This window comes from Zootoca vivipara, chromosome Z1, assembly GCF_965207765.1.
Source record: "Zootoca vivipara chromosome Z1, rZooViv2.hap1.1, whole genome shotgun sequence".
Taxonomy (NCBI): domain Eukaryota; kingdom Metazoa; phylum Chordata; class Lepidosauria; order Squamata; family Lacertidae; genus Zootoca; species Zootoca vivipara.
This window is the reverse complement of record NC_142583.1, coordinates 59365016-59392888: the sequence shown is the minus strand read 5'-3', so window position 1 is coordinate 59392888 and position 27873 is coordinate 59365016. Positions and strand designations below refer to the sequence as shown.

Below are 27873 nucleotides of genomic sequence, written 5' to 3'. Positions count from 1 at the left end.
GTGGGCAGGGATATTTATGTTAACAACAAAGAGGATTAAGATATATAGTGTGATGTGAGATGATAGGGATGGGTACAGGATCGTGGCAAGAAATGGAGGATGGCCATGAAATGCTGCGGTGGAGTACAAGGTTATTTGCAGAATACCCAGAAACAGAAATACCATATGACATTGAAGCAGCTATTTGAAAGCTTTTCTAATAGCCTGGCTTATAGCTTTGGGGCTTTCTCTTGGAGTTTTCAGGCTTAGGTGTCACCTTCTTATGAATGACAGCATTTCAGGGTCACTGGATTTGAAACATCGTCATTACAAGACAACTGAAATGTACTTCAAAGATTCGCCCGCCAGCAAAGAGGTGAGGCTGAACAGGATTCAATGGCCTAAGTCATTGGGAACTGCAAAGAGAGATGTGGAGAAACTGGGATTTTCTGGTGGCGAGAGGGTGTTTTTTTGTTTTTGTTTTGTGCAAAACATTGAAAAGCACATTTTACATACAAAGTTCACACAAACAGCATACAATGGGGTGGAACAGAATGCAACAAGACAGGATAGAGATCTATGACTGAGTACCAGAGAGACTAAAATGGGGCAGAATAGATGCCCATCCCATTCCTGTATGGGTCTGGTTTGATTTTGTTGCGGGTTGATTTTGTTATTATGCCCTCTGCTTGCTTCCCCATTACTGAAGCGACCTCTCACTTGACCTTGCAAAAAACACAGGGAGAGATGTTCTTGCTTCCTCTTTCCTTCCTCTTGTGTTTTATCTGCCAAGACATACTATCATGTTATTTATAGATATACTACTATGGGATATGTAAGCAAAACATCTGATGCATCTGTTTGATGAATCAGACTTCGCGGTTTCTGGAACTAGGAGGAGGTGTGAAGCAAGATTGTATTTGCCAGACCTGATGGTATGGAGGCCAGAAAGGAGGGAGGCAAGCTGGAAGCAATGAAGTTAGGAGCAAAGTCAAGAGGGACAGTGGAGATCACCTCAGCCTGTTTCCAATCAGCAGGTTCCTCAGGGTTAAGAGCTAGGTTAGAATATTTATAGGACTAGGTGGAACCCTGTTGGCCCTTGGTGTCAGCTGACCACCACTGAGTTTATATCAGCTATCCAGCCTTCTGCTCACGAACAGTTGTGGGGCTGAAGCACTGTGAAAAGCAACCCAACAGGAAGCCTATCACTGTGGCACAGACAATGAGGTTAAGAATGGAGGATTACCCCCGTGGTTGTCCCAAAAAAGTAGTAAGAGCTTTTGAAGTACTCCAATCAAACCAAACTGTTTTTTTATTAAATCATTTGGGATGCTTTATGGGAAGTACTTAATTAGTTACCAATAACTGCCTCTCCTCATATGAACCAATCTAGACCCTTAGATCATCATCTGTAGTCCTTCTTCGTGTACCTCCTCCACAAGACATCCAGAGAATGGCAACACAAGAAGGGGCCTTTTCTGTGGTGGCTCCTCATTTGTGGAATGCTCTCCCTAGGGAGGCTCACCTGGCACCTTCATTACATATCTTTAGGCACCAGGCAAAATCTGTGAGGGTTATAATACGGGTCCTGAAAGACCTACATTGGCTCCCGGTATGTTTCCAAGCACAATTCAAAGTGTTGGCACTGACCTTCAAAGCCCTAAATGGCTTCAGTACTATATACCTGTATAAGTGTCTCCATCCTCATCATTCAGCCTGGACACTGAGATCCAGATGCTTTTATGTATGCAATTATAATTTTATTCCAACAAGACTCCCACCTTAGGCCTCAGACAAGCTCCACATGGGTCTGTCCCCATTCCGTTAGAGCAGGGGTCCCCAGACTACGGCCCCCGGGCCGGATGCGGCCCAATTGGCCTCCCAATCCGGCCCGCGATGACCCCCGCCGCCCGCTCTCACAGCGCACAGCGGCGATCTTCCAAATCGGAAAAAAATCGCCGAAAATCCTTTGTGCGCATGCGTATGGGCCTCTCCCGACCCAGAAGAGGTCATTTCCGGTGCACTTCCGGGTCAGGGGAGGCCCATACGCATGCGCACAAGCGATTTTCGGCGATTTTTTCCGACCGGGAAGCGCGGCAGTGTGTGTGCGCATGCGCACGGGCGCGCACTCCCCCGCCCTCCGGCCCGCTGCGCACGCACTCCCCTGCCCTCCGGCCTGCCGCGCGGTTGGCGCGGCGGGCACCGGCCCAAAGCCCGGTAAGTCTGGGGACCCCTGCGTTAGAGTGTCTCCACCAAACTCAGTTAGTACTAAACCTTTAATATACAGTGGTACCTTGGTTCTGAAACGCCTTGGTTCCCAAACACCAAAAACTGAGAAGTGTTCCAGTTTTCAAACGTTTTTCAGAAGCCGAATGTCCGATGCGGCTGTCCGTTATTGTTTCTGGGGCACCTGCACCAATCAGAAGCTGCGTCTTGGTTTTCAAACATTTTCAAATGGATTTCCAGAATGGATTAAGTTTGGCGCTTTTGTTTTTTGCTATCTATTTTGCTTTTAAAAAAAAAAAGGCTTTTTCGGTTAATTTGTTTTTGTGACTGTGTGGAACCCAGTTCAGGTACTGATTGATTGTGTGACTGCAGAAATGGATTAAAGATCTCAAAGTATCTGTGTTATTACAAAAGAATTTCAGAAATAGACTGGAAAGAGAAGTTGCTGAATTGCAACTTATTACCAAACTTAAAACCATGGAGAGACCTGGCATGAATAGAAACATTGGATTCTTATCTCATTATACATGATAAAGCTATTTTTAGCCATCTCACCCCTTGCTTTTTCTTGTAAGACCAATTGCAGTTGTTAACAGTCGTCAACAGGTTTACCACACCTATCAGCCAATCACCCATTCCCACCATCCTTCTGAGTAATACCCCTCCCCACCCTCTCACTATATATAAGGGTCTGGTGACTTCTGTTTCAGTGTATCTGAATTGTGCATGCACACGAAAGCTCATACCAATGACAAACTTAGTTGGTCTCTAAGGTGCTAATGGAAGGAATATTTTTATTTTGTTTCGACTACAGCAGACCAACATGGCTACCTGTCTGTAACTAGAACTGAAGTGCTTCTCATTCATGGATTGTTTCAAATCTGAAAATAATTAACCTTTGATTCGACTATTGTGAAGTAAGTAGTGACTTTGGTTTTGATATTATGTAGTGGATCAAGTAAGAAGGCCTTTGGAAGGAGGATGCAGGGTGGTGAACCTAATGGTTCACCAAGAAGCTGACCAAGCTTCTTGCGGTCAGTAGATAAAAGGCTCTGGGAACTTCTAATTTAAGAAATGTAATTTCATGTGTGCAAGTTCATTTTTAGAAACTGTTCTCTGTGCAAGTTTCTAAAGTTGTAAGCACCCGGGAAAGGCTTTTTAAAACACTTGTCTCTCAACCTCCTCTTTCATGTTCCTCACATCTTGCATTATGCTGTGCTCCAGCCTCCCACAGTCTGATATGATTCAGTGGATGTTACATAATCTATGTCAGATTTATTATTCAGTAATACAAGGGAGAGTGGAACTGAGCAGCAAAATGAAGATAGGAGAAAGACGGGAGGGTTACTGCAGGTTAAGTACCTCTTAGAAAAGAACAACAGGAACCATTTCAATGGAATCAGTCTCTTTAGAGAGAATTATATGTGTGGAACCTGATTGCCTGGAGAGTGGAGAAGTGAGACCCCGACCCCACCAAAGTCAATGGGACTTTCATGAGCTTCAGTTTCAGTGGGGTCAGAATTTCACTCCACCTTTTAAAACACAATGCATTTTTAAAACCCACACCTCACCTATATTTCACAGTAATTGCAGCTGTTTTTACTCAAGGTTGCTTCTCTTTGTACTTTATAAATGCTGCATTATTAGGATGAGTGACACTTCAGAGTCTACATGTAAACAAAAACCTATTCTATGAAGGGTTTAGTTTTAGAAGCATAAACACAATGGACTCCTTTGGAGACCTGTGAATAGCTGTCGTGTTTCCTTCAGCTCATGAGTATGCCAGGGAGTCACTTGGGTGCACAAATCATTCATACAAGAAATATTTACATATATGCAGATCAAACGGCCTGCATATATGTAATGTATCAAACTTAATGCTTAAACTATGGTTTAGGTCTGTCTTCCACACACTGGTATCCTCCAGATGTTTAGGGCTACAACTTCTGTAAGCTCAACATCAAAAAAACTAAGATCATGGCCACTGGTCCCATCACCACCTGACAAATAGAAGGGGACGAAATGGAGGCAGTGAGAGATTTTATTTTCTTGGGCTCCATGATCACTGCAGATGGTGACAGCAGTCACAAAATTAAAAGACGCCTGCTTCTTGGGAGAAAAGCAATGACAAACCTAGACAGCATCTTAAAAAGCGGAGACATCACCTTGCCAACAAAGGTCTGTATAGTTAAAGCTATGGTTTTCCCAGTAGTGATGTATGGAAGTGAAAGCTGGACCATAAAGAAGGCTGATTGCTGAATAATTGTTTTGAATTACGGTGCTGGAGGAGACTCTTGAGAGTCCCATGGACTGCAAGAAGATCAAACCTATCCATTCTGAAGGACATCAGCCCTGAGTGCTCACTGGAAGGACAGATCCTGAAGCTGAGGCTCCAATCCTTTGGCCACCTCATGAGAAAAGAAGACTCCCTGGAAAAGACCCTGATGTTGGGAAAGATTGAGGGCACAAGGAGAAGGGGACAATAGGGGATGAGATGGTTGGACAGTGTTCTCGAAGCTACTAACGTGAGTTTGACCAAACTGCAGGAGGCAGTGGAAGACAGGAGTGCCTAGCATGCTCTAGTCCATGGGGTCACGAAAAGTCAGACATGACTAAACAACAACAACAACAACAACAACTTCCGTACAGCTGATGAGAGCTCTAGCCCAAACTATATAGGGAGGGGAATCAGCTTGCAAAAGGCTGGTTTAGAGTTACGTGCTCGAACCTCAGACTTTTGACTTCCTCCTTCATCATCAGGTGTGGGCAGGATGCAGATGGGGACAGGCAAATCAGTCAATTTCCATTACTCTTTTTTTTTTTAGTCTTAAGTTCAATTCTCCACATTTCCACACCGGTTTGCATTTTTTCCTGTGATATTGACAACCCAACCATTCTCTTCATGCCAGTTTGTAGTGTTCTGCAAATACTGTTTGCATACCTCCAAAATATCCACAAGTCTTAACAATTCACTCTATTTCATTTATATATGGGCTTGCAGTCCCACTAAATGATTCTCAGCATAACAACACAACATAAACTATATTACAACTCCTTTAAAACCTTGGCACCATTAAGAAACACACACACACACACACACACACACACACACACACACACACACTGAGAGAGAGTCTTTATATCATGTTGAAATTACTGTGGCCAAATGACTACATTCTTTAAAATTGTAGTTTTGAGTGCCATGTTGAAAAGCTACATTTTTAAGGACACTTAACTGCAGATAGAGCCCTGATCCCTTGGACTGGAATAGTCAAAAGGAGCTAGATTGGCTCAGTTAAGTCACATAACTGCATACCTTAGCTATGCATTGTGTAAATCCCTGGTCAGAAGCAATGCATGTGGGCATTTTAGAACAGGCATCCCCAAACTGCGGCCCTCCAGATTTTTTGGCCTACAACTCCCATGATCCCTAGCTAACAGGACCAGTGGTCAGGGATGATGGGAATTGTAGTCCAAAACATCTGGAGGGCCGAAGTTTGGGGATGCCTGTTTTAGAAGAACCAGAAGCTAAGTGAGCAGTGACTTCTGCAATTGGCTTTCAAGACCTTCTTGTAACATTAGAAGAAGATGCAGTATCGAGCATATTTTGGAAGTGGGAAGAATTCTCAGCAATATTTTAAAGACCTTTCTTGGGCGCAATAAATATTAAAATGCAAAACAAAAACAAACAGAAAGGTAGCAGATAAAGGAAAATAGTTCTGGCCTAGCCTTTCCCCTGACACGATACTTTTCTGTGTACAGAGATGCTGTATTTACAAGTAGGTAGCCGTGTTGGTCTGAGTCGAAGCAAAATAAAAAAATTCCTTCAGTAGCACCTTAAAGACCAACTAAGTTTTTATTTTGGTATGAGCTTTCGTGTGCATGCACACTTATTCAGATACACTTGAAACAGAAGAGTCAGACCCTTATGTATATACCGTGTTTCCCCCTTTTTAAGGCGTAGTCATAAAATAAGCCATAGCAGCATTTCTAAGCATTTGAGAAATATAAACCGTACCCCGAAAATAAGCCATAGTGATAGGCGCTGTGCAGAAGAGAGCACTGAGCTCCCTGAGTCAGCAGCAGCAACGCCGGCCGCAGCAGTGTTTGCTGAGTCCTTTCTTGCTTTTGGGACTTGGTTACTGTGCTGGCTTGGGATGGTGTGTGTGCAATTGCTGTTGCTGCTTCGTGTTTTTCAGCTGGATTCTCTGGGTTCTAAGCACTTTCCCCCGTTTGTTTGCGAAGCAGCACTCGGCTGCAGCCCCTGCCTCTCCCGGCGGCGGCTGCAGGAGGCTGGAGTTGATCGCTATCTCCTTTTCCATTTCTTTTGTCTTTGAGCACCCGGCCCCGCCCCCTCTCCCCTTCGTGGAATGAAGAACGGAGTTTTAGCAGCATTTCCTCATTATAAAAAAAAGGTCAGGAACTTTTACTTTAACCTCAAAAATGGGATATTTCCTCTCTCTAAAAACAACTCTGACCAGAACACCAATAAAACAGGGGTAGATCACCTCCAGTTTATAAATCCGCAAGTAGATCACAGTCTCCTGGAAGTTGGGCTCTATACTTTGGCTGATTGCAAGCCTTTGCATCTTTAAAAAACAAAAACCATGCGCCTCTCAGTCTTAATTTTCCTTTAATTCATCCCCCTATACCCTCCTCCAACCATTGCCTCCTTCCATTCCTTACCCCCCTCCCTCTCTCCCCACTTCCCTCACTCCTGTGCGATCTCATTTAGTCATATACTTGCTTTTTCTGTTGTGTTGTCTATTTTATATTTAATATTATTACCCTTTATGATGTTATTTTTTCCCTTGTGATAATTATTTATTTTTTATCTTTAACTAACTTTCCTTTCCATATTTTTCCATATATAACTCAACACTTTCCCATTCCTTCTTAACTCTTTGGATAGAGTGCCCCCCATTATTGTTGTTAATTTTACAATTCCTGGATTTTTTATGGAACCGAACAGCTCGGGTGCTTCAGAATGTGCCTTCTGTTGCTACAGGGCTATGGGGCTTCACTATTTGAACCCCCCCCCCCAGGTTGGGATTTTTAAAGTAGTTCTGTGGGTCCCAGGGCGCAGAATCACCCCCGATCCTTTCCTTTGTCTAAACAGACCTCTTCCCCCCTGACTTTGGAAGGCTGTGCTTCAAGGGTGATACCAGGGGTTTTTTAAGACCTGCGCCTCTTAAGGATTGTTACGGTCCATAACTTCCATTGCTTTCTAAAGGGTTGGGGGTTTAAAGCACTGCCACCCCCACCCCACCCTGCAGGCGCTCGGAACTGGCAGCGCCAACAACGCGCCCAGCAGCGCGCAGAAGAGAGCACTGAGCGTCCTGAGCCAGTGGGTCCCAGTTGTACCAGCACTTTTTTTTAAAAAAAGACACCTCCTGAAAATAAGCCACTGTGTGTTTTTTTGAGGGAAAAAAGTTATAAGACGGTGTCTTAAAAAAGGGGAAACACGGTACAGAGGGTGGTGGTGGTGGTGGGGGAATGGGTGATGGGCTGATGGGAGTGGTAAACCTGCAGATGGCTGTTAACGAGATGCTGTATGTATTTGAGTAATATTCTGCCATAAGGACACAGGGAAAATCCTACTGAATCACATCAACGGTTCATCTGATTCAGCTACCCGTTTTGTAAGTGGCCAACCAGATACCTATTGGAATCCCATAAGTGGAACTTGAGGGCACCGGTGTTTCTCCCTAAGAGTTGGCATTTAATGACATAATTGTCTTCGAACCTGGAGGGCGGCTATATTCATCTTGACTAGTATCATGGGGGCTCCAGCTCACAGCAGACTGACCACCTGGGTGAGAATTTAGCCAATGTCTTCAATAATCACATAATAAATACCTATAAATGTGTGGGTGAATATTGCGGAAAATGATGAAATAGCCAGCAGCGTTGCCACAGGGATTCCATTACTGCTACTTTGCCATGAGGTGAGCATGAAGGTTCATTTTAATTGCCTCTGTTTCTGCACAATAAAGTTGCATGCAATTTTAAATATGCGTCACTGTTGCCAATTTTAAACATCTCTCTTACATTTATTAAACAGATCAAAAGAATATACAAACATAACACCCCCTCCTTCCAGTTGAAAATTCTAGTACAAATATAAAGTTAATGAAGTCACTGGGGTATACTGAGATGCATAAAAGTTAGACATACAATCTCAGAATGATCAGGGCCTTGAGAAATCATACACAGTCATTTGTGGTAAGCAATTGACCCGAGTAGGTGTGATTTTCCTGTGCCAGGAATGATTCATTTCATTCAGGGTTGCAAAATGAGACTCACTCAGCAACTAGCAAAAACAGAGAACAAACAAATATCACTCTTCCTTTTCTTGAAAAAAGAGAAAAAAACTTCCTCCCCTTACCCCCACTCCTGAGTGCAAGAGCTTGAATTGCAAACAGACTGTGTGGAATCTGGAATAATGAAAGATAACATTAATTTATGAATAGTTTTGGATTTGCATCACAATTAAATGAGACTCTGAGTTCATTGTCTTTGCCATCTGCATTCACAATGGTAAAAATATCCAAACTTTGTTTTATTTAAAAACCTTAAATACTTTTCACTACTGCCCTGGTTTAATTATTGCAGTATATGCAACATTTGAGTAGCCTATATGAAACAGAGAAGGCCAAGTTTGCTGAGCATTCCAGGAATCTTCTGCACTATATCAGTTTGGTATAAGGCACTGCTATTAAGTTGTTTTAAGTAGAGGGAAGTGAGGGGCTGATGAAGTTCATCAACCTGGAAAGGTAGCCCCTCTAGGAGAAGGAAAACTCTAATCCTAAAACTCCATTGCCTTGCCAGATATCTTCAGGAGAAGTAAAAGCTAAGGAGTAAACCCTACACAAAAAGACATTTGAATGGCACCTTGTATGCCTCCTTCCAGCAGGCAAGCTGCTGCCAAATGTATTGCTGTGCTTTCTTTTGGACCACATCAGTGGGGCCAAGATGGAGGCCTTGTCATCTAGGCAGCCCAGGACCTCCATAAATACTGCCCAGGCCTGTGCCCCACTGAGATGCTTTAGAAGACATCTGAAGGCAGCCCTGTTTAGGGAAGCTTTTAATGTTCAATAGAAAATGAAAAAAATCCTTCCAGTAGCACCTTAGAGACCAACTAAGTTTGTCATAGGTATGAGCTTTCATGTGCATGCACACTTCTTCCGATACACTGAAACAGAAGTCACCAGACCCTTATGAGGTCTGTTATGAGGTGACTTCTGTTTCAGTGTATCGAAAGAAGTGTGCATGCACACGAAAGCTCATACCTCTGACAAACTTAGTTGGTCTCTAAGGTGCTACTGGACGGATTTTTTTATTTTATTTTGACTACCTCAGACCAACACGGCTACCTTCCTGTAACGAATGTTTAATAGATTATTGTATTTAAATATTCTGTTGGAAGCCGCCCAGAGTGGCTGGGGAAACTCAGCCAGATGGGCGGGGTATAAATAATAATAATAATAATAATAATAATAATAATAATAATGCAGTGGTTTGACTGCACCCTCAGAGGCATACTCCATTCTCTCTCTCGAGACAGACAGACACCAACAACAAGGAAAAGAAAACTGTTCAAGGGTTAAAAGGAAGATTTGCCAAATTTAGCATCTTTACATGAACGCCCCACCCCTGGGGAAAAAAGCTTTTACCTTGGCCATACCTGGGTGCACGTTTTATCGTTGTGAAACTTTTACTGTTAAGCAGCACCCATTTTATTATACACTAGTGGTTTTCAGCCCGTTTAATAACGGGCGCTAGAATCCTGGGGTTCGGAGAAGCGCTTGCGCAGCGCTTCTCCGAACCCTGGGACCTGTCCTTGCTGTCGGTGGCAGGGGGACAGGAACAGAGGAGGAGAAAGCGCTGCTTTCTCCTCCTCCGTTCCTCTCCCGCAGCCGCCGACAGGAAGCAGACATCCCAGGGTTCGGAGAAGCGCTTGCGCAGCGCTTATCCGAACCCTGGGACCTGTCCTTGCTGTCGGCGGCAGGGGGACAGGAACGGAGGAGGAGAAAGCGCTGCTTTCTCTTCCTCCGTTCCTCTCCCGCAGCCGCCGACAGGAAGCAGACATCCCAGAGTTCGGAGAAGCGCTTGTACAGCGCTTCTCTGAACCCTGGGACCTGTCCTTGCTGTCGGCGGCAGGGGGACAGGAACGAAGGAGGAGAAAGCGCTGCTTTCTCCTCCTCCGTTCCTCTCCCGCAGCCGCCGACAGGAAGCAGACATCCCAGGGTTCGGAGAAGCGCTTGCGCAGCGCTTCTCCGAACCCTGGGACCTGTCCTTGCTGTCAGCGGCAGGGGGACAGGAACGAAGGAGGAGAAAGCGCTGCTTTCTCCTCCTCCGTTCCTCTCCCGCAGCCGCCGACAGGAAGCAGACATCCCAGGGTTCGGAGAAGCGCTTGTGCAGCGCTTCTCCGAACCCTGGGACCCGTCCTTGCTGTCGGCGGCAGGGGGACAGGAACGGAGGAGCACTTTCTCCTTCCTTCCTCTCCCCCAGCCGCCGACAGGAAGGACGCGCGCACTCTCCCCCCCGCCTCCTCCAACCGCCGCTCCTCACGGGCCAGGGAGGGTTGTGAGGAGGCCTTCGCCGGCCTCCACCCTCGCTTCCCTGACGTGCCCTGCAGTGAGGCGGTGTCCGGCGGGAGCGGCGGTTGGAGGAGGCAGAGGGGGGGGGAGAGTGCGCGCGGGCAGTCTCTGCTGTCCAATCCCTGTGTCTCTGGGGTACATGCGCAGTACCTCAGGGACACACGGGACAACTGGACGCAGGGACATCTTGGACATTATTATATAGGATTCTAAGCACCCATGAAAGGATTGGAGTGAGCTGGAAAGTACATTAGATTGGTGCCCCCCCCCCCGACCAATCTCTGGAGAACAGAATGGCTCCTGGGGCCGGGGGTCAAATTACATGCAATTTATTTAGCTCAAAATGGCCTGAGATGGTGGCCAAGTCAGGGGGGGTGGAGGGGAAGTTTCTTTTTATTTCTTTTTTAAACAAACAAACATTCATACCCACACTGTTTCTGTGGCTTCTTTCTCCCTCTGATAACCAGTGTGGTAGAAAAGTTAAGCATGCAGGATGAGGGCCTGGTAGACCAGGTTTTTAATCCCAACTCAGCCGTGACCTTGGGCCAACCTCTCAGGCTAACCTACCTCGCAGGGTTGCTGTGGGGATAAAACAGGGAGGGGTGGAGAACCATGTACAGGACACACCGGAGGAAAAAGCGATATACAAATGTTATAGATAAATAGCCTTGTTGGGGGTTAGGAAGTGTCAAGTACAATACAGTTGCCTGCATTCCTCTCAGAGGTGAACAGCAGCTACTGGAGGAAGGAGGATTTTGGCTTGGGGGGTGTGATGCTAAGGGAAGGGTTTTTTTTTAGCCATTTCTTTTCTCTGTCTGGGCTATTTCCCTGACATTAAAGAGCCCAATCCTCTACATGTCTACTCAAAAGTAATCCCTCCTGAGTTTCATGAGGCTAACACTCAGGAAACTAGGAACATGGACTGCAATCACAGTCTTCTCAAGCCGCTAATAGGCTTGAGGTAAAATCAAGTACCGGTAAGTACCTGTTAGAACTGTGCTCTTAAAGGCCTCTTGAAATTCTCTGCCCTATTAGTGAGCAGAGAAGTTGGGTGGGTGATTTTACCACCTTTCTCCAGAGTGAAGAGAAATTCTTCAACCATTTATTTTGTGTGTGTGTGTGTGGGCTCACCATTAGCAGTGGGTGTAGCACACTTTTTATCTTTTTACTTAATTTTTTTTTTGCTGCTGCTGCCAATGGCAAAACAAGCAAAATGGCCGCCATTTTGAATCCTCCACAATGTCCTTGACCTGGAGTCCTTCCAAGGCACTGTGAGGGAAATATGGTGGCCATCACACACACAAAAAAGATGGTGAGGAATGAATACTTGGGGGATTTTTTTATAAAAGAAACAGCTTTTCATGGCTTTCATTTTCTGAGGGGAGGTGGATGAGGAAAAAAAAATTCTCAAAAAAAATTCTCAAAAATCCCCCCAAATATTTTGGGGGAATGGACAGGGAAATGTGTGGGGAAAGGATGAACTGGTCTGCCAACGTCAACCCTATTCCTCCTGACCCCATTCTTCCCTTCCCCCTAGATTTTTAGGCCAAGGAAAATACAGTATATCTGAAGAACTGATCATGGATCCCTCATATCATATTTTGTTTGGCCTGTGAAATGCAGAAATTGCCCATGCCTGCTTTGAAATAAGGGGCAATATTGGTAAGCAACATATACCAATACATTCGTGCCGGGAGCATACGCGGTGATAATTATTGAATGCGCTGAACTAGTGCACTTTTCCTCAGCTGGCGTTTGATTAGCTTTTCTTGCGGCTGCTTCCTGGTTAAGGAGGCTTTAAAAAAAAAAGCACACAACCACAGCAAACCCTTTAACCACCTCACCCCCTCACTTATGTACACACACATATAAAACCCCAAGAGAGAGAGAGAAGACAAGGATAGTAAACATCCAAAGGTCATGCAGAGGCTGTTGTCTAGAAAATTTCTCTTCCCCTTGCATGGCCTACAAAACACACACACACACACACACACACACTTCATTCAACGGTTTTGGAGAGAAGGAGTGGGAAATCTGGTGCATTCAACTCACCCCACCCCCGGCTGCATATTTTGAGACTTTTTGTCCATGCAAAATATGGAAGGGTAAAAAGACCACAGCTTTTCACTCCGTTTCCACACCATAAGCACATTTAACCACCACCACCCTGCCAAAGAATCTTAGTTTAAAGGTACTGGGAACTGTACCTTTGGGTAAACTTAAGCTCCCAAGATTGTTTGAGAGTATGTGTGTGCTTTAAGTGTATGGTGCGTATGCAGTCTGGATGAATTGATTCTTAAAACTCCATTACCCTTCTCCTCCGAGTTTTGAGGCTGTCGTTCATGCAAAAAATGGAACAGGGTGGGGGGTAGAGGGGAAGAATGTAGTTTTTCACTCATTTGATCCCAAACAACTGCTGTGGTTGCTGCACTGGGCTTCATGGTCACAACAGATCAATGCCGGAGAGAATTGCCCCTCACTGCATAAAGCAGTACAATCCTGTGCATGTAAAGCTAGCTCTAGGTATTGCAACCCAGTGTGTGAGCCTCAGCTCCTTCCAGGTGACATTGACTATGAAATGGCAAGGACACAAGAAGGTCATACCATTTTATGGCACAGCTAATTTGCAACAACCAGCACCTTTCAGGTTTACTGGACCAGAACCAATCTGGAATAGCCAGCATCCTCAGGTTTCCCTGGCCACACACAAAATGACCATCTTTTATTCTGGAGGAGCTCACTTACCCCTGCCTAGTCCTCAACTCGCAATCTATAATGTGGATTATTAAGAGTATTTCGTCCAGCATGAACACACCTAAACCCTTTTTATAACCACCCTGACTGGAGCAAGCCTATTAAGGAGCAACTAATCTGCACTAAGTATATTTCAGAGTGCACTCCTCAAGTGAAGCTGCCCAAAAGGTGTTAACCCCCCCCCCACCCCTTCTCTTTTAAGGATTTGCAAAGCTCCTGATTTTATCACGGTAAAAGGAAAATGCAAAGCATGGCAGACAGAGAAAAAACAAACACGCAAACACACACACACACACACACACACACACACACACACACACACACACACACACACACGGGTTACACTGATTTGCTGGTCTTGGTTTCTTCTGCAGCTGTTGAAGCTTCTGCTGTGGCTTCATGAAAAGGGAAGGAGGAGGCTGGCCTGGAAGCAGGAAGAAGAGAGCAAAATAAAAAAAAATAAAAAATGAACCTGTTCCACTCTCTGCTGACTCAGAGCTCAGAAAGGTGAGGCTTTCTTAAATCCTTCCTGTCAATCCCCTTCTTAAGAGGCTGATCCTGCGCTGGCGGCTGCTCTCCCCTCCCAAGCTGGCTCCGCAATGCACTCCCAGCGAGGAGGTGGCACCACGCAACCCCGCATGCAACGCGGCGCGCACAGCCCCACACTCTCTCTCCAGACACACACCACGCACCGCAAGCGCCTCCCCTTTCGTCCCTCCCCGCCGCCTTCTCCTCTCCCCGTCTTTCCTTGCCACAAGCAGCGCCGGCTGCCAATCCGCCTGCTGCTGCTGCTGCTGCGTATCCTCTTCTGCACTCTCAACAGCAACAACATGAGTGCATGGAAAGCTCCGTTGGTTTCTTCTGCTGCAGAGCTTTTGCGCTGCTCTGGCTGGCGCTTGCTGGATTAATTGCTGCTGCTGCTAGCCCTGGACCAAGGCTGGGGTGTGTGTACGTGTTTTTTTTTTTGGCTTCCACCCACCTCTTTTCTTCGTGGGCGCATATGGGAAAATTAAAAGGACCGCACCAACCACCACTTTGGTGGTAGGGAGCGGGGCGGCCAGGACGAGACTTCGCGCCCCCCTCCCCAGCACTCCGTGGCAGGAGCGCCCCCAAGACAACCACCAGCTGCCCAACCAGGTAGTAAATAACCTCCATGCGCCCCTGACTCGTGGCGCCTCTAGGTTTGGGAAGCAGAAGGCACCCTCGCATAGGGCGGTGGGGAAGGGCGGCTAGGAGATGGAAGGTCATGATTTTAGGAAGGGAGAAGGAGGGAGACTGAGCTCCTCTGGGTCTATCAGGCATGCCCGCACAGCCAAGGAGGGCTGGGTTATTTTGGGAAGAAGCTTCCCGTGCTTGCGATGTGGTGGTCGCGATTTTGCCTTGGGTGGGCGGATCGCGGAACTGGGGGAACAAGTGCACACGGGTTCGAGGACTGGAAAGTGGTGCAAAGGCTTGGTTTGTGTACTGTGGTTTTTCTGTTTTTTTAAAAAAGCTCGCTTCGAGTCTTGCAGGTAGATCCGGGGCTGGGCAGGCGGTAGCGGCAGCTGATTGGGAGGAAAGGAGCTGGAGGAGGAGAAGGCGAGAGCTAGAAGCCGGGATGTTTATTGCACGCAGGGCAGCCGCGGCTACTAGGAAGGGCTCGCCGAGAGCCGCATTGCCTTCTTCCTGTGCGCACGAGGCGTGTTCGCTGGGATTGGACCGAGCTGGGCTCTCCTGCAAGTCGGCAGTGGCCGCAGCGGCGGCTGGGATTTGGGCGAGGGCAGGGCGCTTTGTGGCTGTGCAGTTTTGGGGAAGGGGCGAGGAGGGTGTGCGCGCGTGGAAGGCTCTAAGGCTTCATCGTGGACTTATGCAGGGGAAGAAGACGCCTGTTTTCTGGGCAGAGGGTTCCCTATTTTCCGCAGCGGCTGTGCAGCAGTAATATACCGTACAAGCATACATACATACAGTATATATATATAGAGAGAGAGAGAGGGAGGGAGAGAGATTGGCAGCTGGGAGAGCCATGTGGATTCTCCAGCGTTGCCACATGGCACCTTCCCCGCCCCCACTAGACACTGTCACCTCTTGCCCCTGCCATCGCTGCGCCAGCCACACTCATCACAGCTATGGAGCTATTTGCCAGAGAACCGTTCACTGCCCATGCAATAGCACATGCTTGGGGTACATGTGTCATATTGCGGTGGGCATGGGGATGGTGGTGGAAGAGGCAGAACCAATCATGATTTGTTGTGGGTGGCCAGCTAGATGTGGCACCTGGAAGAATGGTCAGTGGAGACTTTGTCACCAGAAGGGCATTGTGACCCCTAGGAAGTAGGGCAGAAGGCAGCATGAAAGAGAGAGAGAGTGTGTGCTTTGTCTGTGGGGCTCACACCTGTTTTGCCCAGGTGTCATTTGGGGCTGAGTCTCAACTCAGTGTCGTGTGTCAAATAAAAGTCCTCACTGCCCAGTTCCAGTTTTTCGTTCTATTTCATTCAACATAACATACAGTAAAGCAAATTCAGGCTGATGAAGTGAGTTCCTGGAATAATATTTGAATGGGGAGACGGTGTCGACGGGTGATGACGCACTTGTTCCTGGATGGTTTCTTTTCGTACTCTGAACTATGATGCTCTACCTGCGTCTTTTCCCATGGAGTATGGGAGCAGCTAGACATTGCAGCAGGCAGGGTAATTGCACGTGCAGTTTCAAGGGGGAAGGGAGACTTAGCGTTACCCAGTGGTGTCTCGTAATGCATCATCTTAACACGAGCCACGAGGGTGTTGCTCTTTGGCGACTGTACTTTCCCAACACCATTAAGGAGAGACATCTTGCCAAGTAGTGGAGAGGATCGGTTTTCTTTTCCCATGGCGGAGCAGAGTTCCACTGAACATTCTTGTGGAACGGATTTCACTCTGCTGGAACCTTGGGAGATATATGAAGCCTGGAGATTCAAAATGACTTATCTATCAAATTTCTCCGTCGCAGTATTGCTCACCCTGCTCAGTATGCAGTAACTGTTGCCAGCCCCTTTGTGAATCAGGCGGCGTGGGGGTGTTTTTCAGGAGGTCAGAAAGCACGTTGGATAAAATGGAGGGGGAGGGACCATTGCTCTGTGGTATAGAAGAGAACATGCTCTGAATGCAGAAGGTTTCAGATTCAATCTCCAGGTTTGCTTGTTTTTAAAGATCACGTACCAGGTGGCAGGAAAGACTTCTGTCTGAGACCTTGATGAGCTACTTCCAAGTGACAGTTCTGACCCAGATGGACAAATGGCTTGCCCAGGTATAAGGCAGCTTCCAGTGCCCTTAATAATGAGATGAAGCAGAGAAGGGACGGGCCTGTAGCTCACTGGTAGTGCATCTGCTTTGCCTGCTGAAGGTCCCAGGTTCAATCCCCAGCAGCTCAGGTAGGGCTAGCAAAGGTCCCTGGTGTAAATTATGGAGAGCTGCTTCCAGTCAGTACTGAGCTTGATGGACCCATAGTCTGATTATGTATAAGGCAGCTGAAATCTTGGGGGGGGGGGGCTTGTGCATGTGCCTTTGAACTAAGAAAGCTTGATTGTAATTTTCTTTCATGATCAAATCAATATTATTTTGGTTCCTTTTTGTGGGGCCCCTGAAAGGTGTGGGGCCCTACTCGGCCTATTTGGTAATCCGGCACTGCTTCCCATCTTCATAGAGAGCTGGGAAAGCGCCCCCCCCCAAAAAAAAACTGGGGAGGAGGGGTTCCAGGTAGATGAGGAAAGCGAGCGCTGGCAATGACCAGGTGACATTCTAAACGGGAGGATGTGGAGATGCAAGTTAATAGGGCTGGGGATTTTGGAACTGCCAGGGCACGAGGCTTACAAACTGCTTCCATTCACAAAGTGTTTTGTAAATTTGAGGCTCTGCTGTATTTGCTACGCTCCCCTTTCAGCCTGACAGCATGTAGTAATCGCGCTTATTTTCGCCGATTTCCTTTTTCGTCATTTTCACAGCTGAATGTGACTACAAAACAATTGAAAAAAGCCGTCTCTCTCGATTCAAAGCTAGACACATTCGTCTCTGTTCCCCCCCCCTTTTTCCTGGTATATGTTGTACTTGAGGTGTTAAAATCCTCAAGAGACTGAGGTGGAGAAAGCAAGTGTGTGGGGGGGGGAGGGGGATGAGGGGGTGGGAAGAGAGACAGACTAGGGGAGGTTTTTTATCAGCACTTACTTCAAACACTTCCTCTTGCTTATATATAAAAAGGGGATAAAAAGGAAGCATGTTCCAAAACCAGTCCAGGGCTATATGAAAGTGAAATATTAATGGGCTGGGAAAGCTTAGACAGCAGATAACTTCGCACAAAACCGTTTTGGAGGGATTCCACCCTCCTTACAACTCCTTGTGGCATATGAAATTGTGTCTCTGTAGTACCAACGCAATTAAAAACTTCAGGGCTGCAGGATTTGTAATTATGGGGGTAGAATGATGTTGGCCAGTGGGTCATGATAGCAGATCTATTAATCTTTCCATTGGAGAACATCTGTGATTTGAATTGTTTTTCTATTCTTGGAGGAAGCTGAAGGCCAGATTGGCATGGAAGCATTCTGAAGTGCCTTACCATGGGATTCCATTGAATTCCTTTGCAGGAAGCGTTTGGCATAGGACTTAGTTGCAACAGAACCCCTTTTTCTAACCTCCCAATTTCCTCAAGAGAGTGAGATGCAGTAGTAACTACAGGAAGCATGAGACTGTCATTCTGGTGAGACTCCAAAAGATTTCTCCCCCTGGATAAATTCCAGCACTACATTTTATGTATTAAAATCCTCCTACGTGCTACTAGATTTATTCACTAACTCTGCCAATTTCAAGATTGCTGCACTCCGTACTTTGTGGAACTGACTCTGGGTTGTATGCAGCTGAGCCCTATTCAGAGCAGACCTCTTAGTCAATGAACCTAAGTTAGTTAGGTACTTCAGTGTGTCTATTCAGTGTAGGACAAGCATTGAATGTCACCTGTTTTGATGGTCATGACCCTGGGGTCGTATTCTCCTTCTTTAGAGGATGAGCGTTTGGAATCAGAAGGGAAATTGCACCCAAGACCAACCCCGGAAGTACTTCCAGAAGATGAGTCCACAGTGCCAGTGCTCTTCTAGTCCAAGGATGTCATAGAGTCATAGAACTGTATAGAGTAGGAAGGGACCACAAGGGCCATCTAGTCCAACCTGCTGCAATGCAGGAATCTTTTGCCCAATGTGGGGCTCAAACCCATGACCCTGAGGTTAAGAGTCTCAAGCTCTACCAGCTGTCACATGGCCACCCTTTGACTCTCTCCCGGAAGCCCCAGTACAGCCAAAGTTTCCCCTGCTCTGTCAGAGTAAAGGACTCCTGGAGCAAGGCTGGGCCTCTTAAACCAAAGAGGCATCTTTCAGTGAAGGTGGGACTTGCAACTGGGACAGAGCTACTGTGCTCTGTCTAAGGCTACTGCAACATCAGTGTGGTGCTTGCCTTGAGGGGTGAGCTGCACTCGCATCAGAACACTGACATCACTTTCACCTGCAGATGTCACATATGAAAATATTATAATGGGAAGTGATCATTACCCCCCCCCCCAATAGAGAATATAGCAACTTAGTGTTCTGGCGAAGCCAATTAAGGAATGGGTGCATTTTTGTCTTAGTGAAATTATTGGATTGGTCTGGCACTGGAGGATCTTGGGGCTATTTCAGAATGCATGGCATCTGTAAATATAGTTCAAAGTGGTAATTGGCTGGAAGGCTGCCACTGAGGTTAATTTGGGTAAGGGTTTGACAGAAACAATAGTCTGGCAGATATAAAATATTGGATTTGAAGTGATGCAGCAATAAAACTGTTGGCACTTTTTCAAAGCTAAGCAGGCTCTGATATGGTTTCACATTGGATGGGGGACTGAATATTGCGATTTCTGCATTGCAGGTGGGTTGGACTAGATGATCATCAGGGGTCCTTTCAGCTCCATGATTCTAGGGTATGGATTCAAAGCTTTTCTATTCAGCTCCACTGTGTCTTTACTCAAAGTTCTTCCATCTGTAAAATGGGAATAATGCCTAGTTACATTCATAGAGTAGTGAAGGTAGGTGAATAAGATAATGATGGAGCAGTTTTGCAACTGAGGTTATCAGAAACGGAGACTACAAGACAACCCCCAGTGGACATTCAAACACAAGGTCTAAAGAGACTAGTGGTCTACATCAGGGGTGGGGCTCTTGATCTGACTGGTGTGCCAGAGACAGACCCTTAACCTCACTCAACTGGCAGTCCACATTTGACAAGTGGGCAGGGCCACACACCTGTCAATCACCTGACATTGTAATGAAGTCAGGTGACCTGCTTCTGCCTACATGTTTTGTAATCGATAGTGGTGTCTGCCCTGTGGAATGCCCTCCCTTCAGATGTCAAGGGAATAAACAACTATCTGACTTTTAGAAGACATCTGAAGGTCCAACAGCCAGCTGGGACTTGCAAAAGCCAGTGGACATAACTTTGCAAGCTTTGATGATCATCGGTGCCTGCAAACTCTCTTTTTGCCCAGCTGCATGCATCTTTACCTGCCCCACACCAGGTGTGACAGCTGTATGCCAGGTGGGCATGACTTGCATGAAACATCTTGTGGGCCAAATGGGGAGGCCAGGTAGGAGTTTATCCCCACTGCTGGTCTCCACTGATGGGCAGTGTCTTTCCAGGGTTTCCAGTGTGAGTCTTCCCCAGCCCTACTTGGAGATTCCAAGGGTTGAACCACTGAGCTGTTCCTGATATGCACTACTAAGTTTGTCTAAAAACCGTCGCTTGTAGACCACAGTTAGGATAGCATCCAGGCTACCTTCATGACCCCTCAGCCTTGCTTGCCAACCCCCAGAACTATCATTGAAGTACCTGGCTACTTTATGGTATTCTGGAGTTCAGGGTCGGCTGCTTACTCGATGGCTTTTCCATTTTCCACAGCAGCAATAACTCAAGCTCCCTTTCGTGCGCCATTGTCATTGAGATGTGCTCAATTCTGTTTCCTTTGGCTTCCCTGACTTCATGACATGACGTGTGAAATGCAGCATGCATAAGCAGCTAGAAGTCGCATGCACAGTGCTGGGTTTGCAGTCGGCCGGTTTCATCCATATACATCAGCAAGGGCCTGTAACGCTGGGGTAATGGAAGCTATAGATGTATATTATACACACAATTGAATAAATAACAGCTTAGCTATTCACTAGTTAAATTTGGGGCCATGCATATGTATTGCTTCTCGCCTGCCTGTCGTACTACATGTCAGAGTGTATCGCTCAGATACGGCAAGCCCGCATGCTCCGTATGAGTGGCAAGCCTAGCAAGATTTCCCTTTTGGATTGTAACAAAATACTTGTGCTTTATGTAGGAGGCTATTGCTTTTATCAGAGCCGTCATCTGTCCTACACATGATAGTCAGTTCATAATAAAGCCTGAGGATTGGGTATGAGAAAGAAAGACTTGTAGGCTGAGATAGAGGAAGCACCACAGCATGCGCAAAGAGGACATCCTGGGGGGAAACGCAAGGGAGAAATTGCAAAAATATCTACATTAAAATCTCCCTGTCTGCATTGTGCGGGTTTTTTTTCCATAGCAAAAATTAATTTAGATGGAGGAAAACTGAATAAGCTGCTGTGTAAGAATTGCAAGAATAAATGGAGTTCAACACACACAATCACCTATCAATGATTTGTCTGTAAATATCTGTACTTCTTTATTTTTTAACCTTGCTCTAGACGTTGGAGCATCTTAAGATGGAGACAATGACCAAATGCAGTTGAATTAAAATCCCAGAGTCCTTCACCAAGCGCACATTAGCAATGTCATTCAGGGAAGAAGTTAAGGACATAGGAACTTAGGAAACTGTATTGTATCAGGATGTTGGTTTATCTAGCTCAGTATTGCCTGAACTGACTGGCAGCAACTCTCCAGGGTTTTAGGCAGGGCACATCCCAAGCTCTACCTGGAGATGCAAGGGGTTGAACCTGGGAACTTTTGCGTGCAAAGCAGGCGCTCTGCCAGTGAGCTACACCCTTTCTAAGTCTGGTTGAAGCTTCTTGTCTTGGTGAGACAAATTCATGAGTACGAACGCACAGCACTAGTTTTGATGTGCTTTGAAAACCTGTGAAACCTGTAAATCACATACAAGAGTGGGCCCCCCAAAAATGATGGTGCACATTGTGGGTCAGTGATGCCTCATAACGAACCATTTTTGTTCTCTTGCCTGTCTCCAGATCTTGAGCCTAGGTAGGGTGGGGATGTCTCTTTCCTGAAACCTTGGAGAGATGTTGCTATGATAATGAGCTCCGAAGACGGACCAATGGTCTGACAGGAATGTGCTGGCTGTGACACTTGTTCAGTTGCTTCCAGTCAATGGGAATGCTTCTGTTGTCTTCAGCAAAGGAGAGGTTTCAGCCTTGGAATCTCCCCTCTATTAATCATTCTGCATTATGCAGCCACCTGTTAAAAGCAGAATCAATCGTCGTCCCTTTGCAAGCCATTTGTTACTGACTCCACCATAGGTTAATGATTGCCAAAAGAAAAAGAGGAAAATCGTTTCTTTCTCCTTTTTTTTGGGGGGGGGGAATGAGGCAGTAAAAGAGTCTGGGATGATGAACAGACTGTTGTGTCTCGGGGAAACAATGGAAGCAGCCTGCCAGTCCGGTTCAGAGTCCAGAATTGTGTTATTTCTAATCGCTGTCATACCATTTGCGTGTGTGTGTGTGTGCGCGCGCGCGCTCAGTGTTCCACGCGATAAGAACATCGATTGAGGTAATTCATCTTCGAGTCATGGGAGACAATATGAAGGCTTTAGATAAGGGTGTGCTGTGCACATACAAGAATGCATGCTGGTCCAGAAGCATAAGATGTTCAAAGATTTTTGGTGCATTGGCACAGAGAGAACCTTTTCAATGGCACATTGTGTCTGCCCTGCTGCAGGAGCTGGAGGCAATATTTGCCTGGCATCAACTTGAAATGTCAAGCAGCTACTTTATCAGTGTGTGTACAAGTTTCTGAAATGTAGTGAATTTGTATCTAATACTGCAGCGTGCCTGCCAGCAGTACCTGTGCAGCTGGCTTGCTGTATAATCCAACTGAAGCAGACCTCAAATGATAACTAATGTGTACTGAATTTTGGCAGTGCGATGCTATTATGTTTCCATAGACATGCAAGCCTGGTTCGGATGTGGCACTGTACCATAGTTTAGTGTTACATGAACGAGCCTGCAAAAGCATTGGGCTTGTATACTGCTCTCTTCTTTCTCCTCCTTCACTATTGTCCCAAGGAGGAGATAGGAAGTTTGCTTTTGGGGATGGTGGTGTGGGGTTGAACATTAAACATAGCTTATTGTCACATCCAAGAAAGACAAAACTGTCTGGCTTAGGAGTGGAAAACATTTTTTTTCAGCCCAAAGGCTGCATTTCCTACTGGGAACCACTTGCCAGAGGTGAGTGGGGCCATTCATGTAAATTGTGTGTTTGTACAGTAGGCTAGTTTCTACACACTCGCACATCTGTCTTCATCCAGGGAAGCAAGAGGCAAGAGTTCAGGGATACTTTTCAGCCAGTCAAAACACTCAAGGAGGGTGCAAAAGAGAATCAGTAGGTTGCATGTGGCTTTTGGAGTGTCCTGACCAGTGCTGTAAGACAGAGGTGTGGACCCTTAGGCCTCTGGGGCAATTGTGGCCCACCAAACAACTCCTTTTGGTCTGCCAGGCCATTTTGGGAAGCCCAGGCCAACCCAACCTACACCTGAAATCATGTGCAAAGGAATGGTTTAAAAGAAACAATTGAGAGCTTAAAGTAGGCTCCCAATGGTTCCGTTGCCAGAGCAAGGTGCACTCCCACCTGCCCATTGAAAATGTTCCTTGATTGACGAGGGGGAAGCAGCAGCCATTCAGTGGAGGCTGCTTCTCCCTGCCAGTGCTGCTCCTTAAACCTCTGGTCTCCAAAGGGCTTTCAGAAAGCCCTGCACAGCATTTTGAACCTCTGGTTTTCAGAGGTTTAAAGCAGGGGTCAGCAAACTTCTTCAGCAGGGGGCCGGTCCACTGTCCCTCAGACCTTGTGGGGGCCGAACTATATTTTTTTGGGGGGGGAATGAATCAAATTCCTATGCCCCACAAATAACCCAGAAATGCATTTTAAATAAAAGGACACATTCTACTCATGTAAAAACACCAGGCAGGCCCCCACAAATAATCCAGAGATGTATTTTAAATAAAAGGACACATTCTACTCATGTAGAAGGCGATTGGGCCGCATCTGGCCCCCGGGCCTTAGTTTGGGGACCCTGGTTTAAAGCAACAGCACAGAAATCCCTTTGTAAGTGGCCTTGTGCTACTCTTTTATTCCTCCTAGGGTCTACATGAACCAAGAAATAGCGCTGAAACAAGCCCCAGGATCTTCTGTTACATGCAAGTGTTCTGTTGCAGATGCCTGGGAATTTGCCGGCGAACCACCTGATGTGGAAAGAGTTCCCTGAACATAAGTCTGGAAAAAGTAACCACCCTGTTAAAGCATTTGGCATCCTGACAAGCAAATCAGTACATAGCTTTTCTTGCCAGCATAGCACTTAAGCATGCAGATATAATTTTGCAGGATTGAGTTTTGCATCCCCTATGATCTTATATTTTGCTGTTTTATGATTGGAGAGTTGGAGGGAACTAAGGAAGAAACTCACCCCACCCCCATGCGCAGGAGCAAGATTAATTAAACCTACATTCTTTCTGACAGATAGGTATCCAAACTAATTTTAAAAACTTGCTGTGTCTGAGGTCCCAGAATCTTTCCCAATAGTATTTTTCAATTTGCAGCCTGTTCTTATGGGTAGAACTTTTCTCCCTGATATTATTTAATCTGAATCTTTCCCCCCCTGCCGTTTAAGCTCATTACTGCCTTTCCTATCCTCAGTAGCGATACTGAGCAACTGGTTACCTTCCTACTTATCACAGCCTGATACATATTTGAAAACATCTGTCATGCCTCCCTAATGCAATCTCTCCTTAAGACGGAACTCTAAACAGATCTTTAAATATGGTAGTTTTCTCTCTGCCATTTGGGCCTGCTCGGAGATGTGTGCTGCTCTTGGCTTCAGACAAACAAACTCAGTTCTGTGTCAAGAAAAAGCAGGATTCTGTGGTTTCTTACTGAGGATGAAAGAGGAGAGTGCAAAATATGGTCTGAAGCTCAACATAAAAAAAAAACTAAGATCATGGCCACTGGTCCCATCACCTCCTGGCAAATAGAAGGGGAAGAAATGGAGGCACTGAGAGAGTCTACTTTCTTGGGTTTGACAGTAGTCATGAAATTTAAAGACGTCTGCTTCTTGGGAGAAAGGCAATGACAAACCTAGACAGCATCTTAAAAAGCAGAGACATCACCTTGGCGACAAAGGTCTGTATAGTTTTCCCAGTATTGATGTATGGAAGTGAGAGCTGGACCATAAAGAAGGCTGATCACCAAAGAATTGATGCTTTTGAATTAGGGGCCTGGAGGAGACTCATGAGAGTCCCATGGACTGCAAGAAGATCAAACCTATCCATTCTTAAGGAAATCAGCCCTGAGTGCTCACTGGAAGGACAGATCCTGAAGCTAAGGCTCCAGTATTTTGGCCACTTCATGAGAAGATAATACTCCCTGGAAAAGACCCTGATGTTGGGAAAGATGGAGGGCACAAGGAAAAGGGGACGACAGAGGACGAGATGGTTGGACAGTGTTCTCGAAGCCACCCACATGAGTCTGACCAAACTTCGGGAGGCAGTGGAAGACATGAGTGTCTGGCGTGCTCTGGTCCATGTGGGTCACAAAGAGTCGGACACGACTAAACGACTAAACAACAAGTGTCCTGCATAATATAATGTGGATTTAACAAATATAGGTGAAATTATTCAACCAGAATAATTTAGGTTTGTTGCTGTTACTCAGAAGTGAGGAATATGGAGCAATTCAGCAGCCTTCTGAAATGTTTGGGTCTGGTCAGCACTTGGATAGGAGACTACCTTGGAATACTCTGTGTGGTGCCTTTAACTCCATACCAGGAGAATGGTGGCATCGATAAAGAATGCAGGCCTGCCAAGTTCCACCTCCAATGATTGGAAATCCTTCTCACTTCCCTCCACCGGACATTGCATGTTCATATACAAGTGGCGACCATTTTGCATGAGGATTGTGTTATTGGCCCCTGTATGCATGCATAAACCCACCCCACCCTGTTGCACCCCATTCCACCCCTGTTCTGCCCTCTTCCGGGTCCAAAAGGACCTGCACATCGGCGGCTGTGCTGCCTGTACCATAAAGTTTATTTTTTGTATCCATATGGGCTAGAAACCTACTTGTAAAAAAGCCACTGAACTATGGCAGATATGAGTATCTGCATTGCTTGGGTGCAATATACACAGCTATTTTCATAATAACATCCAGCTGTGGATGTAGCCTATCTTGATTTCAGCAAGGCCTTTGACAAGGTGCCCCATGATATTCTTGTAAAGAAGCTGGTAAAATGTGGGCTAGACAATGCTACCATTCAGTGGATTTGTAACTGGCTTACTGACCGAACCCAAAGGGTGCTCATCAGTGGCTCCTCCTCATCCTGGAGAGTAGTGACTAGTGGGGTGCCACAGGGTTCTGTCTTGGGCCCAGTCTTGTTCAACATCTTTATCAATGACTTGGATGATGGGCTTGAGGGCATCCTGAGCAAGTTTGCAGATGACACCAAATTGGGAGGGGTGGCTAACACCCCAGAGGACAGGATCACACTTCAGAATGACCTTAACAGATTAGACAACTGGGCCAAAGCAAACAAGATGAATTTTAACAAGGAGAAATGTAAAGTACTACACTTGGGCAAAAAAAATGAAAGGCACAAATACAGGATGGGAGACACCTGGCTTGAGAGCAGTACATGTGAAAAGGATCTAGGAGTCTTGGTAGACCACAAACTTGACATGAGTCAGCAGTGTGATGCAGCAGCTAAAAAAGCCAATGCAATTCTGGGCTGCATCAATAGGAGTATAGCATCTAGATCAAGGGAAGTAATAGTACCACTGTATTCTGCTCTGGTCAGACCTCACCTGGAGTACTGTGTCCAGTTCTGGGCACCACAGTTCAAGAAGGATACTGATAAGCTGGAACGTGTCCAGAAGAGGGCAACCAAAATGGTCAAAGGCCTGGAAATGATGCCTTATGAGGAACGGCTTAGGGAGCTGGGTATGTTTAGCCTGGAGAAGAGAAGGTTAAGGGGTGATATGATAACCATGTTCAAATATATAAAAGGATGTCATATAGAGGAGGGAGAAAGGTTGTTTTCTGCTGCTCCAGAGAAGCGGACACGGAGCAATGGATTCAAACTACAAGAAAGAAAATTCCACCTAAACATTAGGAAGAACTTCCTGACAGTAAGAGCTGTTCGGCAGTGGAATTTGCTGCCAAGGAGTGTGGTGGAGTCTCCTTCTTTGGAGGTCTTTAAGCAGAGGCTTGACAGCCATCTGTCAGGAATGCTTTGATGGTGTTTCCTGCTTGGCAGGGGGTTGGACTGGATGGCCCTTGTGGTCTCTTCCAACTCTATGATTCTATGATCACCAGTATGCATTGGCCTGGGGAATTCTCAGGTTCTTTACCTACATGTTTGATTCCCCGTCAGCTCTTTGCTTTCAGTTAAGTCTTCAGTGCTCTCCCACTTTCCTTCATTTGCTATTTTGAAAATGGAAAATTTGCAAGAGGGAACAGAGGGTTCTATCCAGTGGTGGTTTTGCACTAGTAGAAGCACTTTCCCGAGGTAAGGCAGGCTATTAAAGATCCACTCACTGTGTCATAACTCTCCTCCCACTCCCAGATGAGCAGTCAGAAAAAATGTTTTGTAAACTGGAAGAGAGTTTGTCTTCTCCTTCCCTCTCGCAGGGCACCAGAGTGCCACACAGCAAGTGAGCATTAATGCATTTTTGTGAAGTTGCTAGCTTTTATGGATTTGTTTGCAAGGCTAGTAAATTGTGTATGGAGGCATATGCAGTTCTCTGAATAATGTGAGAAGCAGCTGGCCTAGTCAAACTCTTGTACAAAAGACAGAGAAAGGAAGCTCTGAATCGGGGGACTTTAGAGTGCAGGTTGCTTGTTTAGCTGGAGGAAGGAAAGGTTTTAAGTTTGCTCCTGCATTTTTCTGGAAGGGCTGGTATGTGTCCCAGCACAGCTCCGCTTGCAGCCAGGCCTGTTTTGCTTCCAGAATTTCAATGGCTGGCTTCCAAGTCTACTCAACGCACACACACACACACACCCGTCTCAATACAGCAAGTGGCAGATGGGCAGCATGGAAGATAGGAGTTGACACTACTGTACTGCAG

The 27873-nt window shown here is 46.2% G+C and overlaps 1 protein-coding gene across 2 annotated transcripts in view; it reads left to right on the top strand.

Annotated features, from left to right (window-relative positions):
* Nucleotides 1-11210: 11210 nt before the first annotated feature.
* Nucleotides 11211-27873, top strand: part of CCSER1 (coiled-coil serine rich protein 1) — a 702960-nt gene continuing 686297 nt past the window's right edge. For both annotated transcript variants that reach the window (XM_035113300.3, XM_035113302.3), the window contains exon 1: nucleotides 11211-14699. The gene's annotated coding sequence lies outside the window, so the exon portion shown is untranslated. The remainder of the gene's footprint in view (nucleotides 14700-27873) is intronic.